Source organism: Myotis daubentonii, chromosome 6, assembly GCF_963259705.1.
Source record: "Myotis daubentonii chromosome 6, mMyoDau2.1, whole genome shotgun sequence".
In the NCBI taxonomy this organism is placed as follows: domain Eukaryota; kingdom Metazoa; phylum Chordata; class Mammalia; order Chiroptera; family Vespertilionidae; genus Myotis; species Myotis daubentonii.
The window spans coordinates 53625085-53639977 of record NC_081845.1 but is presented as its reverse complement, the minus strand read 5'-3'; the positions used below and the strand labels follow the sequence as shown (position 1 = coordinate 53639977).

Sequence of the window (14893 nt, the reverse complement as noted above, 5' to 3'; positions counted from 1 at the left end):
TTCCAGTACAATGTAAATAAAAGCAACATGTGCCTTAGGCTCAGAAAAACTTGGATAAGCTAATAAGTGAATTAGTATCCTTAGAAACTTCCACAGCCTACTCTATTCTGCTTTGCTTTCTAGACCCTAGAAAGCATAACACATGATCTAAACTTTTGTTAAAAGAAACAACAACAACAAACTACCACCATCACCAATAACATGTTTAAATAATATGTGTGCCAATAGAAATAAACTAGCTGGAAATGATGTTTGGTTAGGTGAAATATGTATGGAGTGAAATAAATAAGACTGGAGAATCATAAATAATAGAAAGCTGAATTATTTTTGCAAAGGTATATAAAAAGAAATGCTGAGCTACCAATATTCAGAGAATACCCTATCTTACATCACACACAAAAATAAACTCAACATGGATTAAAGACTTGAATGTAAGACCTGAGACCATAAAACTCCTAAAAGGAAGCACTTCCAGCCAAGATGGTGGCATAGATAAGCAAGGTATTGCCTCCTCCCACAACCACATCATAATTACAACTAAACTATAGATCAATCATCATTCTGAACCACCTGAAATCTGGCTGAATGGAAGTTGTACAACTAGGGAATTAAAAAAGAAGCCACATGGAGACCGGTAGGAGGGGTGGAGATGAGGAACAGGCTGGTCCCACACCCACACACCCATATGTGGAAGATAATCTTGGCTGCAGAAGTCCTCCCTGAGGAGAGAGGGAACCCAATCCCACATCAGGCCCCCAAGCCCAGGGTTCCAGTGCTAGGAGAAGTTCCTATAACTTACGCTGTAAAAACCAGTAGGAATGGAGGCTGAGTGAGACAGAGGGCTGCTGGAGTCCCAAGCAGTTCCTCTTAAAAGGCAGACACTTACTCAGACACACTCCCTCTGAGCTCCCGTGCTGGGACAGCAGCTCAAAAGGCACCAGGGATATACAGGGAGGAACTGAAGTGTCTGGCATGACTGCAAGAATTCAGGGGCAGCTTTCTCCCAGACAAAAGTGCTGGAAAAGGCCATTTGTTCCTTTGATGAGCCCTACTCCCACATAGCCTACAGGAGGGTACCATATCTGACTCTCCATCAACCTGATTCACACTGTCTACTCCACCCTGGTGATTCCCTGCGATCCTGCCCTACGAAACTTTCAAGCCCACCTAAGCTGTTTCTAGTGGCTTTTCAGATTTTCCTAAAATCTCTCAAACAGCAGCATCTGGAGCATATGGTCTCAGTGTGCCCTGTACCTCTTACTAAGTGGCTCCAGGCCCAGCACTAGCAGCAGCTGGACATGGTTCGTAGCTTGGCCTCTTCTAAGCCCCGCACAAATAGCAGTCATCTGCAGATCACTTTGTAGCTCAAGCCAGTGGCCCTAGACAAAACACAAGTGGCAGTTGACCTTGACCTGCACCTCTCAGGGGGTACCAGAGCCAGCTTCAGACCACGTCAAAACACCACCCAACCACCTCCACAGCAACTACTCAAGAAGTGAAGTCAGCAGGCACCAGAGCTCAGCTGAAGTAAGTCTTGCTCTGTGACGTAGACACCAAAAGCAAAGGCAGCAAAAGCAAGCAAGCAAATAAACAAAAACAAGTGGGACTACATCAAACTAAAAATCTGCACAACAAAGGAAATCATCAACAAAATGAAAAGGGAACTACTGAATGGGAGAAAATATTTGCAAATCATATATCTGATAAGGGGTTAATAACTAAAATATATAAAGAAGTTACATAGCAAAAAATAATAATAAATAAATAAATGAACAGATTAAAAAATGAATAGAGGAACTAAAAAAGTATACAACTAGCCAACTGGTACATGAAAAGGTGCTCACATCACTAACCATCAGGGAAATGCAAATCAAAATCACAATGAAATATCACCACTGCACAACTGTTAAAAGACAAAGGTAAGTGTTTGCAAGAATGTGGAAAAAATGGAACCGTTATGCACTGTTGGTGTGGATGTAAATTAGTGCACCCATTATTAAAAACAGAGCTACCATTTGACCCAGCAATTCCACTTCTGGACATCAATCCAAAGGAAATGAAATCACTACCTGGAAAAGATACCAACACCCCCATATTCATTGCAGCATTCCTTATGATAACCATAAAAAAGGAGGAAATCATATATTTTGCAACAACATGGATGGGACTTGTGAGCATTATGCTAAATAAAGTAAGACATACTAAGGTAAATACTGTATGACCTCATCTGTATGTGTAATATAAAAAACGAACTTATAGAAACAGAGACCAGATGGATGGTTCCAAAGGTTGGTGGAGGTGTGGGGGGTGAAAGTAGCCAAAGTTACAAACTTCCAGATATAAGATAAATTAAATGTACAGCATGGTGACAAGCGTTAACAATACTGCATTGTATATCTAAAAGTTCTCATCACAAGAAAAGATTTTGTAACTACATGAGGTGATGGATTGTTAACTAAACTTACTGTGGTAATCATTTCACAAATCTTTATGTTTATACACCTTAAACTAATACAATATTATATTTCATCTAGAGGCCCAGTGCATGGATTCGTGCACCGGTGGGGTCCCTCAGCCAGGCCTGGGCCCTCTTGCAATCCGGGACCCCTGGGGGGATGTAGGACTACTCGAGGGATGTAGTAGTGCATGAAGCAGCAGGCGGCCAGGGAGGAGCCCGAGCCGGGGCCAGGCACCGCTCCCGCTCATCCTGGCCCCACTGCACCTGCCACTGCTGCCGCTCAATAGCGCTGCCGCAGAGGCGGGAGAGGATTGCGCAGCCGCGCTCGCCAGCCGTGAGCCCAGCGTCTTGTGCCCATTGGTCAGCTGAGCAGCGCTCCTGCTGTGGGAGCACACTAACCACCAGGGGTCATTGCGTGTCTGCCCCCTGGTGGTCAGTGCACATCATAGCAACAGGTCAAACAGTCAACCGGTCGAATGGTCGACCAGTAGCTTAGGGTTTTGTATATATAGATTATATCTTAATAAAACTGAGGAAAAAATAAATACTAATTTTCAAAAAACATTATTCAGATACTGTAAGAAGCCACCAAGTAAAAGAAATTTATAACATGTGCATTATCTCCTAAATTGAACACACACATAACCTAAGGACCTGGCAATTCCAATTTCAGGTATGTACCCAACAGAGTGTGTGTGCATGGTCTAAAACACACAAAAAATGTTTGGCTATTATAGCTGACCAACATAGTACTACAATCCATCCAAAAAAAAATTACGTTTTATATGTATGTGTGTGTGTGTGTGTGTACATATATATGTGTATATATATGTATATATACATACATATATATATGTATACATGCATATATATATATATATATATATATATATATATATATATATATATATATACACACACACAGAGAGAGAGAGAGAGAGAGAGAGAGCGCAATTAAATGAATTCCATGTCATGGATGAATTTCAAATTCACAACACTGAGCAAAAGAAGTAAGGTAAAACAGGCAAAACCAAATCCTACTGTTTGGAGATGCAAATCTAAGTAATAAAAGTATAAAGAAAAGCAAGGAAGCAAGCCACAGAAGTCTGGATAGTGGTTATCTCTGGTGGGAGGAAGAAGTTTGTGAATCAGAAAGAGGCATGCTGAAGGTATCTAAGATGCTATTTCTTACTTGTCCTGAATACATGGGTGTTGCTTACATGAAATTTCATTAAGCTGTACATTTGTGTTTTGTGCACTTTTCTATATGTCTATTATAATTCATAATATAAAAGGACTTAATATAAAAAGCACTAAGAAAAAAAAACAACATAGGCAATCAGTAAGAGAGTGAGACTGTCTCCTAACTTAGGTGTATAATATTAATTGCTACATTAACATTTTAATATTCCTGTATAAATAGATGAGTATTTTAGGAGATAAGCTACTAGGGAATCCAAAAGTCACTCATCCCCTTCTTTGTATAGGAACTATATGTTCTATGGCATAAATATAATGCTATGGCATAAATATAATATAAAAACACAATACTCACATATCTAGGCATAATGGTTTTAAATACAAAGGCATTAAAACTGAAAAAGTAATAATTACATTAAAAAAATATAGACAAATTTTCCACTCCCAGGCAAGACAGAGTAACAAGGACTACACTAGACCCTACACTGGCTAAACAACTAAATACGCAGGGTGATATAACAGTTTTCAGAAATTGGACACAAGGCAGTACAGGTCAGTGGTACCTGAGAGAAGGGAAGCAATGAAGTGATTCCTACCACTGCCCCAGCTTACTTACTACCTGGCTTTTTAAATCACAATGCAAGGGAGAATCCAGGCATATAGAGTTTAAAATATTAACTACCTGGTCCTCTAAAGAAAAAAATTGCCAACCCCTACCCTAAAGAAATGAAAGAATATGTCCACAATAAGACTTGTACCCACTTTCACAGGTGCTTTATTCCTAATAGCCCCAAACTGGAAACATCCCAAATGTCCATCAACAGGTGAATGGATAAGTAAGTTGTGATCTATCTATACAATAAAATACTACTCATCAATACAAAGAAATGAACTACTGATCCATGTATAAATTTAATATGGAAAGAAGTGCTGGGGGCAAGAGGAAGACATATTGTATGCTTCCATTTATATAAAATTCTAAAAATTACTACTTCCATTTATATTAAATTCAAATTACTCCTCAATAAAGCTATAAAAAATGTACAAATTTCATTTTCCAAATTCTGTTAATTCTATTAGAAAAAGAAATTTTACAGCTGTTCATAGGCCATACAGTGAACTAAGTCGATGAGTAATTATAAACTGATCCAGCCTGACCATTCCCAATGGACATTTGATTCATTATTTGAAGGACTGTGTAAAAACAGAGCTGAATAGGTTGGAAGGTGGATTTTAATAGGGAAATCATTAAACACACATAATTCTCTGCCTTATTTGTTATCTAATGATCTCAAGAATTATTATATGGCTTACTTTTACCTACAAAAAAAGAAAAGGGAGAACTATTTATGTAGGGGTTAGCCCAGGTTTGGGCAAACTTTTTGAATCGAGGGCCACAATGGGTTCTTAAACTGGACCGGAGGGCCGGAACAAAAGCATGGATGGAGTGTTTGTGTGAATTAATATAAATTCAAAGTAAACATCATTACATAAAAGGGTACGGTCTTTTTTTTTTTTTTAGTTTGATTCATTTCAAACGGGCCGGATCCGGCCCGCGGGCCGTAGTTTGCCCACAGCTGGGACAGCCTCAAATCTAAATATCTGGAATCCCCCAAATCATCAGCATATCCACAAATTTTAATCACCTTGATACTGACCCCACAATGTATGTGTAAAGCACACTTGTTAAAAGGTAAAATGGAATAAAATTTTCTTTCCCTGTATTGGGAGATTCTGAATCTTATTTTTCCCTCTATTTTTGTTGTACAAGTTCCGTGTATACTTCGAACAAGAATTTGACTGTGAAGTCTTCTTTTCCCCTGAGAAAATGTAGGAACATTAAGAAGCTGTTTCTGCAGAAAAAGAAGTACAAAAGATGCCTTGGAGAATAGAAACAGAAATTTAAACTGAGCGAATGTAATTCACAATTCAATTTCTTTTAGTCTAAATTATAGCACCATGTCACATGTTACCAGCTATTTCAATAATAGCTATGATCAATCAAAAAGAAAAAATGTTGTTTTATACAATCACAGACCCAGAATGACTGAGAGTATTATATTCTATGTTGAAAAGAAATACTGCAGATCTGAATTTCAGCTTCATAGAAAGCTCCACAATGCTGACTGACACATGAACTAAGCAAAAATACAGAGAACTGCCTAAGTGTCTCACTGATAGAATACACATTAAATTGGTCTTCTCTTTGCTATCAAGTTTAACTTGAATACTCCTCTAGTAAATACTATATATGCATCCCTTTTCTTAAAATATGGCTTGTGTAGCAATTGAATTTTTATTCATTCATTGCTAGGCATGTACTAGCTATCTTTATTTTTTAAAGTAATTCTTTATCATTTTCATGACTTTATTTCTAAACTAGAGGCCCAATGCACGAAATTCCTGCACAGGCAGGGTCCCTAGGCCTGGCTGGTGATCAGGGCTGATCAGGGCCCTCCGGCTGCCGACCGGGGCCTTCCTTTGTTCCACGCTGCCCCCTGGTCATCAGCACACGTCATAGCAAGCGATAGAACTCCCGGTCTAACTCCGGTGGGGACACTTTGCATATTACCCTTTTGTATATATAGATATGAATCAGCCTATTTTGAGTTAGCCCAACAGATTGTTCCTGCCTTAATTGAATCATTATATTCCTTTCTTCAGAGTAACTGCTGACTGGTTGTAGTTTTTCAACTCCTTAAAATAACTTTTTACCTAGCTGAATAGTTCATGTGAAAGAATTTGAACTATGACAATTCATTTTATCCTTTATTTTGATATCTGTTCCAAGCACATTTATGTATAACTCATTAATACTAGAACTATTTTTTAACTACTTCAAATTTAAAAGTGACTGATTATACTTATCTTTGATATATGCCTTGCTCAACTAACAATTAAAAGTCAACAGTCCTGGCCCATGTGGCTCAGTTGGTTGGAGCATCATCCTGACACACCAAAGTTGTGGGTTTAATCCCTGGTCAGTGTACCTACAAGAATCAATCAATGAATGTATAAATAAGTAGAACAACAAATTGATGTTTCTCTCTCTCCCCCACCACCCCTTTGTCTCTCTCTCTCCCTCTCAAATCAATCAATAAATTTTTTAAAAAGAGGGAGGAAAACAACAACAAAGAAGGAAAATTAGGTCAAACCTCATTCATCTTGGCTCTCCCTCACCTTCTCCCTCTATGGATACTGAATCATTTATTGTATACCATTGATTTATAGTCTATGCCAGATTCTAGACCAGGAACCAGAGACCATCCCTGACCTCAAAAGTTCAAAGCCTTAAGGGGCAGCATATTTGAGTAAACTACAAGAAACTAACACAAACTGGCAAATTCTATTACAGACCCACATGAACTATGTACAGCAGTCATCTTGTGACTACTACAGACTTTAAACCCTGAGAGTTGAGGCTTGCACGTTAAGTGCAATCTCAAGTGCTGCTTTTTAGAGAATTCCTTTAGATATATTATGACTCAACACTGGAACAACTAATAACAGTATTTACATTCAAATGCCATGAAGCATCATCATATAGCATTTTATATTATAACTAGAGGCCCGGTGCACGAAATTCGTGCAAGGGGGCGGGGGGTTCCCTCAGCCCAGCCTGCACCCTCTCCAATCCGGGACTTCCCTTCTCACAATCTGGGACCGCTGGCTCCTAAATGCTCACCTGCCTGCCTGCCCGATCACCCCTAACCACTCTGCCTGCCGGCCTGGTCACCTCCAACTGCCCCTCCGCCAGCCTGGTCGCCCTTAACTGCCCCCCCCCACCCCGCCAGCATGGTTGCCCCTTACTGCCCCCGCTGCCAGCCTGGTGACCCCCAAACCCCCCTAGCCTCCCACTGCCAGCCTGGTCACCCTCAACAGCCCCCCAGCCCCCCTCGGCCGGCCTGGTCACCCCTTACTGCCCCCCCCGTAGGCCTGGTCTCCCTTAACAGCCCCCCTCTGCTGGTCTGGTCACCCTTAACTGCACCCCCCTGCCGACCTGGTCACCTCCAACTGCCCCCCCTGCGGGCATGGTTGCCCCTCACTGCCCACCTCTGCCGGCCTGGTCACACCTCACTGCCCCCGCTGCCGGCCTGGTCGCCCCACACAGCCTGCTGTTCGGTCATTTGGTTGTCTCTCACAAACCCCCCTGCCGGCCTGGTTGCCCCACAGAGCCTGCTGTTCAGTCGTTTGGTCGCCCCTCACTGCCCCCCCACCAGCCTGGTCACCCCACGCAGGCTGCTATTCAGACGTTTGGTCATCCCTCACTAACCACCCTGCCGGCCTGGTCATAGGCAGCCATCTTGTGAGGGTGTGAGGGTCAATTTGCATATTACCTCTTTATTATATAGGATAAATACACTTTATAACTTCCCTCACATTAAAAAAAATAACTATATGGAATCCACCATTCTCTTTCTAATTTTATTAGAGGAATATAGTCATTAATGAAGAAGAAAATGACAGTGGCCTTATTTAAATAATACTAACTTACCTTCTCTTGTTAAGCTTACTGTGCACCCTCCCCAGCAAAATTCAAAACTTATATTGTCAAACAAAAGATCCCAAGATCACGAAACTTAGATAAAATTTTAATTAAATGGAACAGTCCTTGTTCAATTAGGGAATGGGTAAAAACTGTTTCTCAAAAGTTAGTTCTATGAAATATGGGGTTGCAAATTAGGTCAATTCCTAACTGACATCACATTTTTCTAAGTTAGAGAGACTTTGATGGCAATCCTTTTCCAAATCATGACAAATGCTATATTGTCTAAAGCATTCACACCCTCTCCGAAGCACAAAAGGCCTTTGAGGCCATATGTATTATGTTTTATGTTGGAGTAATAAACTCTATCCTCAAAAATATTATCTTTTGAACAACCAAGATGGCAGCATAGGGTATATACCTGTTTGTGCCACTCCCCACAACCACATTAAAACTACAACGAAAAGACAAAACGGCGATCATCCAGAACCATGGGAAAGCTGGCTGAGTGGAAGTTCTACAACTAGAAGGAAAGAAAAACGTGCACTGAGGCTGGGTAGGAGGTGCGGAGGCACCAAGAGCAGAGGTATGGAGGCGCGTGAACCGGGCTGCTCCTGGGTACACGGGAAGGGAGATACAAGCTCCCGATTGCACTGACCTCATTTCCGGCGAGTCTCTAGGGACCCAGACTCCTACGGGGAGAAACTAGACTGTCTGGCATCGGGTCGGAAAGCGAGGGTGGCTTTCTTACAGAACTGCTCGCAGGGATCGTTGTTACTGTGGGGGCGCGGGACTCAGGGACACGGAGACACTGAGACGGAGACACTGAGACGCAGAGATGTGCGGAGACGCGGAGACAGCTGACCACAGCCATCACTGTTTGCTCCGCCCCAGTGATTCTCTGAGACCCCACCCCACTCAACCTGTGCGCAGCGGCGCAAATGAATCGCCTGCACTTTTGCAGCGTAACCTAACAAACTGCAGCTGGGTCAGAGAGCTCCAAAATTTCCAAACCCCAAACAAAAAGGAGAAATCTGCAGATCTCGCGGTAGCTCCTGCTGGGCGAACTCACACAGTGGTTGAATTTGCACCTCCTTGGAGATCCAAAAGCCAGTCAGTATACCAGTGGTCAGATACCAGATTTCAACTCCTCACATCCATAAGTGACACACTCAAGAGGCAGACTCAGTGAGCACCAAAGCCCCACTGAAGCAACTCCTGCCCCATAAGGGTGTCTCCAGCACAGCAGTTTTTCCACTATAGACACAGCGGGTCCTCACAGCCAATTGGGCTGGAGGTCATTTCCTCCCAGGGATACCAACAGCATTCAAGGCTTAACTACAACAGAACTGTGCACCCAGCCCACGGAGGGTTGCACCAAGAGTGTCCACCTCAGATGATTGGGAGGCTGAGCCACTGGGCCCAGTGGGACACCTACCACACAAAGCCACTCTGTCAAGACAGGAAAGCGGCCAAGATGCGGAGACGAAGAAACATGTCACAAATGGAAGAAATAGAGGAAAGCAGATTACTGGATTTCGAGTTCAAAACCACAGTTATAAGATTATTCAAGAAGACCCACTACATGGGAGAACATATTTGCCAATGATACCACCGATAAGGGTTTAATTTCCAACATTTACAGGGATCTCATGAAACTTAACAAAAGGAAGATAAACAATCCAATAAAAAAATGGGCAACGGACCTAGATAGACACTTTTCGAAAGAGGACATACAGAAGGCCGAAAGACATATGAAAACCTGCTCAAAGTCACTAATTATTTATAAGAGAGATGCAAATCAAAACGACAATGCGTTATCATCTCACACCTGTCAGAATGGCTATCATCAACAAATCAACAAACAACAAGTGTTGGAGAGGATGTGGAGAAAAAGGAACCCTTCTGCACTGCTGGTGGGAATGCAGACTGGTGCAGCCACTGTGGAGAACAGTATGGAGCTACCTCAGAAGACTAAAAATGGAACTCCCATTTGACCCAGTGATCCCACTACTAGGAATATATCCCAAGAAAACAGAAACACCAATCAGAAAGGATATATGCACCCCTATGTTCATAGCAGCACAATTCACCATAGCTAAGATTTGGAAACAGCCTAAGTGCCCATCAGCAGATGAGTGGATTAGAAAACTGTGGTACATATACACAATGGAATACTATGCTGCAGTAAAAAAAAAAGGAACTCTTGCCTTTGCAACAGCATGGATGGAACTGGAGAGCATTATGCTAAGTGAAATAAGCCAGTCAGAGAAAGATAAATACCACATGATCTCACTCATTTGTGAATTATAGAGAACAACATAGACTGATGAAAAGGGACAGACCCAAAGACTGAGAAACAGCGATCAGGATATCAATCCCCAGAAGGAAAGTAGGGGAGGGCGGGGGTAAGGGGAAGAGATCAACCGAAGGACTTGTATACATGTATATAAGCCAAACCAATGGACATGGACAACAGGGGGATGGGAGCATGAGTTTGTGTGTCGGGGGGAGGTTGGGGGTTAATGGGGGGGATGAGGACACATTTGTAATACCTTAACTAATAATAAAAAAAAAATAGAAAAAAATACTAAATGCAAAAAAAAAAAAAAAAAAAGATTACTCAAGAATCTTCTACAAACCTCCGAGGAAATTAGTGAGACCTTCAAGGATCTTAATGAGAATGCCAAAAAAATGGAAAAGGACCAGTCAGAAATTAAGCATACACTGACTGAAATAAAGAATAATATACAGAGATCCAACAGCAGACTAGACGATCCCAAGAATCAAGTCAAAGATTTGAAATACAAAGAAGTAAAAAAACACCCAACTGGAAAAGCAAAAGGAAAAAAGCATACAAAAATATGAAGATAGTGTAAGGAGCCTCTGGGACAGCTTCAAGCGTACCAACATCTGAATTATGGGGATGCCAGAAGAAGAGAGAGAGCAAGATATTGAAAACCTATTTGAAGAAATAATGACAGAAAACTTCCCCTACCTGGTGAAAGAAATAGACTTACAAGTCCAGGAAGTGCAGACAACCCCAAACAAGAGGAATCCAAAGGGGACCACACCAAGACACATCATAACTAAAATGCCAAGGACAAAAGACAAAGAGAGAATCTTAAAAGCAGCAAGAGAAAAACAGTCAGTTACCTAAAAGGGAGTACCCACACGACTGTCAGCTGATTTCTCAACAGAAACCATGCAGGCCAGAAGGGAGTGGCAAGAAATATTCAAAGTGATGAATAGCAAGAACCTACAACCAAGATTACTCTACCCAGCAAAGCTATCATTCAGAATTGAAGGTCAGATAAAGAGCTTCTCAGACAAGAAAAAGCTAAAGGAGTTCATCATCACCAAACCAGGATTATATGAAATGCTGAAGGGTATTTTTTAAGAAGAGGAAGAAGAAGAAAAAGGTAAAGATAAAAATTATGAACAACAAAGGAACAACAAATACATTTCTATCAACAAGTGAATCTAAAATTTTTAAGTCAATAAAAAAATCTGATGAACAGAATAAACTGGTGAATATAATAGAAGCAGGGGCATAGAAAGGGAGTGGACTGACAATTCTCAGGGGGAAAAGGGTATGAAGGGTGTGGGAAGAGATTGGACAAAAATCTTACACCTATGGATTAGACAGTGGCCGGGAGTAAAGGCATGGGGTGGGGTGAGAACCAGGTAGAGGGGAGCTATGGGGGGTAAAAAGAGGAACATCTGTAATAATCTGAACAATAAAGATTAAAATATATATATATTTTAGTGAAAGACACAAAAATCAAGCTCCACAATTCAATGTATTAAGTTGAATGCACAGAAGGACCAATGGACTCAGATGCAAGGGATCCACCAAGTAGGACTTCATCCACCAGTACATTTTACTTCTTTCTCATCTTTTTTTCAGTAATGTATTTGAATTGATGCCGTAGCAATACATTTTGTAATGGTTGAGATTTTTCTGGACTAGATAGATGTTCCAGGAAAGGCAGGGTAGGGGAAAGAAGGCAGCATTTCAGATTGTGCAATCCAAGGGCTCTGTTTCTATGCCACAGTGATGAACTATTTCTTTTAAATTCTCTTTTTGCATCACTGGATACAGGAGGGTTTCTGTAGTCAGCACAGTTCCTCCTAGTTAACTTGTTACCTCACTACCCCTGTCCCAAGGGTAGCAGTTCTGCTTTCTAGGGTCACCCCTAAACTTCAGAACGTGCATTTTTGCTTGCATGCTGAGATCTGCTACTATTAGACACTTCCACACCTGCTTATTTTTCCTCCTTCCCGGCCCTGGTAGCTATTGCCTAATGTCAGGTGTCAGCTTTGGCCATGGAGACTCCAGCTCTAGCTTCTGGACTTTAGGACTGGTGCCAACCTTCAGTTAGTCCATTAGTGCTGGTGCTTTCTGAACTCTATCACCACTCTGGCCCTTTGGAATTTCCCAGCATACTCTAGCAGAGTATGTAATCTGGCTTTGCACGCAGATTTGCAATCTGGATTTATCAGTGGTTGTTACCATCCACTATTACTTTAAGACCACCACATCTACTCATCACTGTATAGACCAGTATGAGGACTAAGATTTATATAATATAAAAAGTGGGAGTTGAAAACTCTGTCGATGGAAAAATTAAAACTGACAACTACCTTAAATATATTAAGTTTGCTGTCAAGTGGTTAATTTGTCAATTGAGAAATGAAATCCAACTGTCAACCAGTTATTTCATCTTTTACAGTAAAACTGGCTAATTAGTTATGCTGCAAAAACGCTTGCAGTAAAGATATTAATTGGTGAAACTACCTAGAACCTGTATTAAATATCAAGGTTAGCCATAACCAGTTTAGGTCAGTGGATAGAGTGTCGGCCTGCGGACTGAAGGGTCCCAGGTTCGATTCCGGTCAAGGGCATGTACCTTGGTTGCGGGCACATCCCCAGTGGGGGGTGTGCAAGAGGCAGCTGATCAATATTTCTCTCATCAATGTTTCTAACTCTCTGTCCCTCTCTTTTCCTCTCCATAAAAAATCAATATATTTTTTTAAAAAATAATAAATAAATAAATATCAAGGTTATTATTGAGATAATTAACTTTTATTGTTATTGTACTAAGTCTTCAAAATCTGGTGTATGTTGTATACTACCAGCACATCTCGCTTCAGAGTAGCCACATGTGGCTGGTGGCTACCATACTGGAGAGCGCAAATAAAGAGTAAGCAAACCATCTGTTCACTTAGAGATGTGACGTGAACACAATTTCTCAAAGAACTCTGCTGAAAAGGAAAACAATTCTGCTGCATCTCCAGGGGGAACCTGTTGTACCCATTGTAGCCAAAAATGGAAAGTAACTGCTTATATACTTCCTGCCCCTGTGAAAACTGCCAAACAAACCAGAATAGGCTGGAGCGTGGACACCGTTCTGGAAAGTTAGAAGATGGAGATAATATGAAATAAGTAAATCCAGAGATCATACTCTCTTTGTAGAAAAAGATTCTATACTAATCTTATCTGTTTGATTGAAAACAGACAACGTTGTCATTTGGGTAACTTAAAATTTTATAATTTACAAGATATACACATATACATATGTCTCATTACTTATAATTCTGATTTGGAAACACCTAAAACACTTTAGCAAAAGTATATTTTGACAATCTATAAAATCCAGCATATATGCTCAAACATACATTACGTATTATAAGAAATGTATTTATGGTACAGTATTTTTTAACATGTATTACTGATTCCATATTAATAATAAAAGCTTGCTTAAAGAACAGACTAACCTTTGGGTAGTAGTTTATAATCTACAGACTCCTTCCACACACATTATATCTCACTATAACAATTTTACGCAATGGGCCCTATCAACTTACTTTGGATAACTATTAACCTGGTATATCCTAATTAAGTTAACAGGTTTCATGTAGAATGTTCATGCAGAGAATCAGTCTGTAACACTAGGAGACTTAAATTAAAATTAAGAATTGGGGGTTAGGGGGATAGAAGGAGGTAAAGGGGAGAAATGGTGATGGAAGGAGACTTGACCTGGGGTGGCAAACACACAATACAATATACAGATGATATATTGTAGAACTGTATACCTGAAACCTGTATAATTTCATTAACAACGTCTCTTCAACAAATTCAATTAAAATAAAATACATTAGAAAAAATTAAGAACTTTTAACAAATACTTCAACATAGTGATCTTACCTGTAAATATCTATATGGATCAACTATTAAACAGACAGGTTATATGAACCATTCATTAGTTCTCTCATTCATCCATTTATTAATTTTTTGAGCACCTACTAAGTATCAGGCACTGTGATTAGATTAGACATCTAGATGGTATTTTATTAGAATGGAATTTATGCTTTAAAATAACTGAGCAATAAGACTATACTTTCAGGGATCATTTCTATAGTTTGTTACTAGAGAAGTTTCTCTGATCGTGTAGAGCACCCGAAACCACGAGGAGGAGGTGCAGCATTCTCTCCTGAGCATGAAGCCAGCTTTTGGTGTTGCTTATGCAACTGCCATTAGCCATTGATGATCGTTCTTCTCTTCCTTTGGGATAGCAAGACGGAGGGCGCAGTCTGAGTGGTTTTCTTAAGGTTCAAATAAAGCTTTAAAAAATAGATAAAATAACTGAGCAATAATTATCTCAACTTTCATTATGGGAATTAAAAGATTAGTGGGAAAACAAAATCTTAATAACCTAACCAGGTAAAGAAAACTAACTATGAGC

The 14893-nt window shown here is 40.5% G+C and overlaps 1 protein-coding gene, 1 long non-coding RNA gene and 1 other non-coding gene across 9 annotated transcripts in view; 2 read left to right on the top strand and 1 right to left on the bottom strand.

Annotated features, from left to right (window-relative positions):
• Window positions 1-14893, top strand: part of LOC132237089 (uncharacterized) — a 308039-nt gene that overhangs the window by 52609 nt on the left and 240537 nt on the right. The window lies entirely within an intron of this gene.
• RNGTT (RNA guanylyltransferase and 5'-phosphatase) overlaps window positions 1-14893 on the bottom strand; it is a 209218-nt gene that overhangs the window by 46281 nt on the left and 148044 nt on the right. The gene's annotated exons all lie outside the window — the stretch shown is intronic.
• On the top strand, window positions 14539-14750 carry LOC132237877 (small nucleolar RNA U3). The gene has a single exon (XR_009453674.1). It is a non-coding gene; the product is annotated as a small nucleolar RNA U3 (small nucleolar RNA).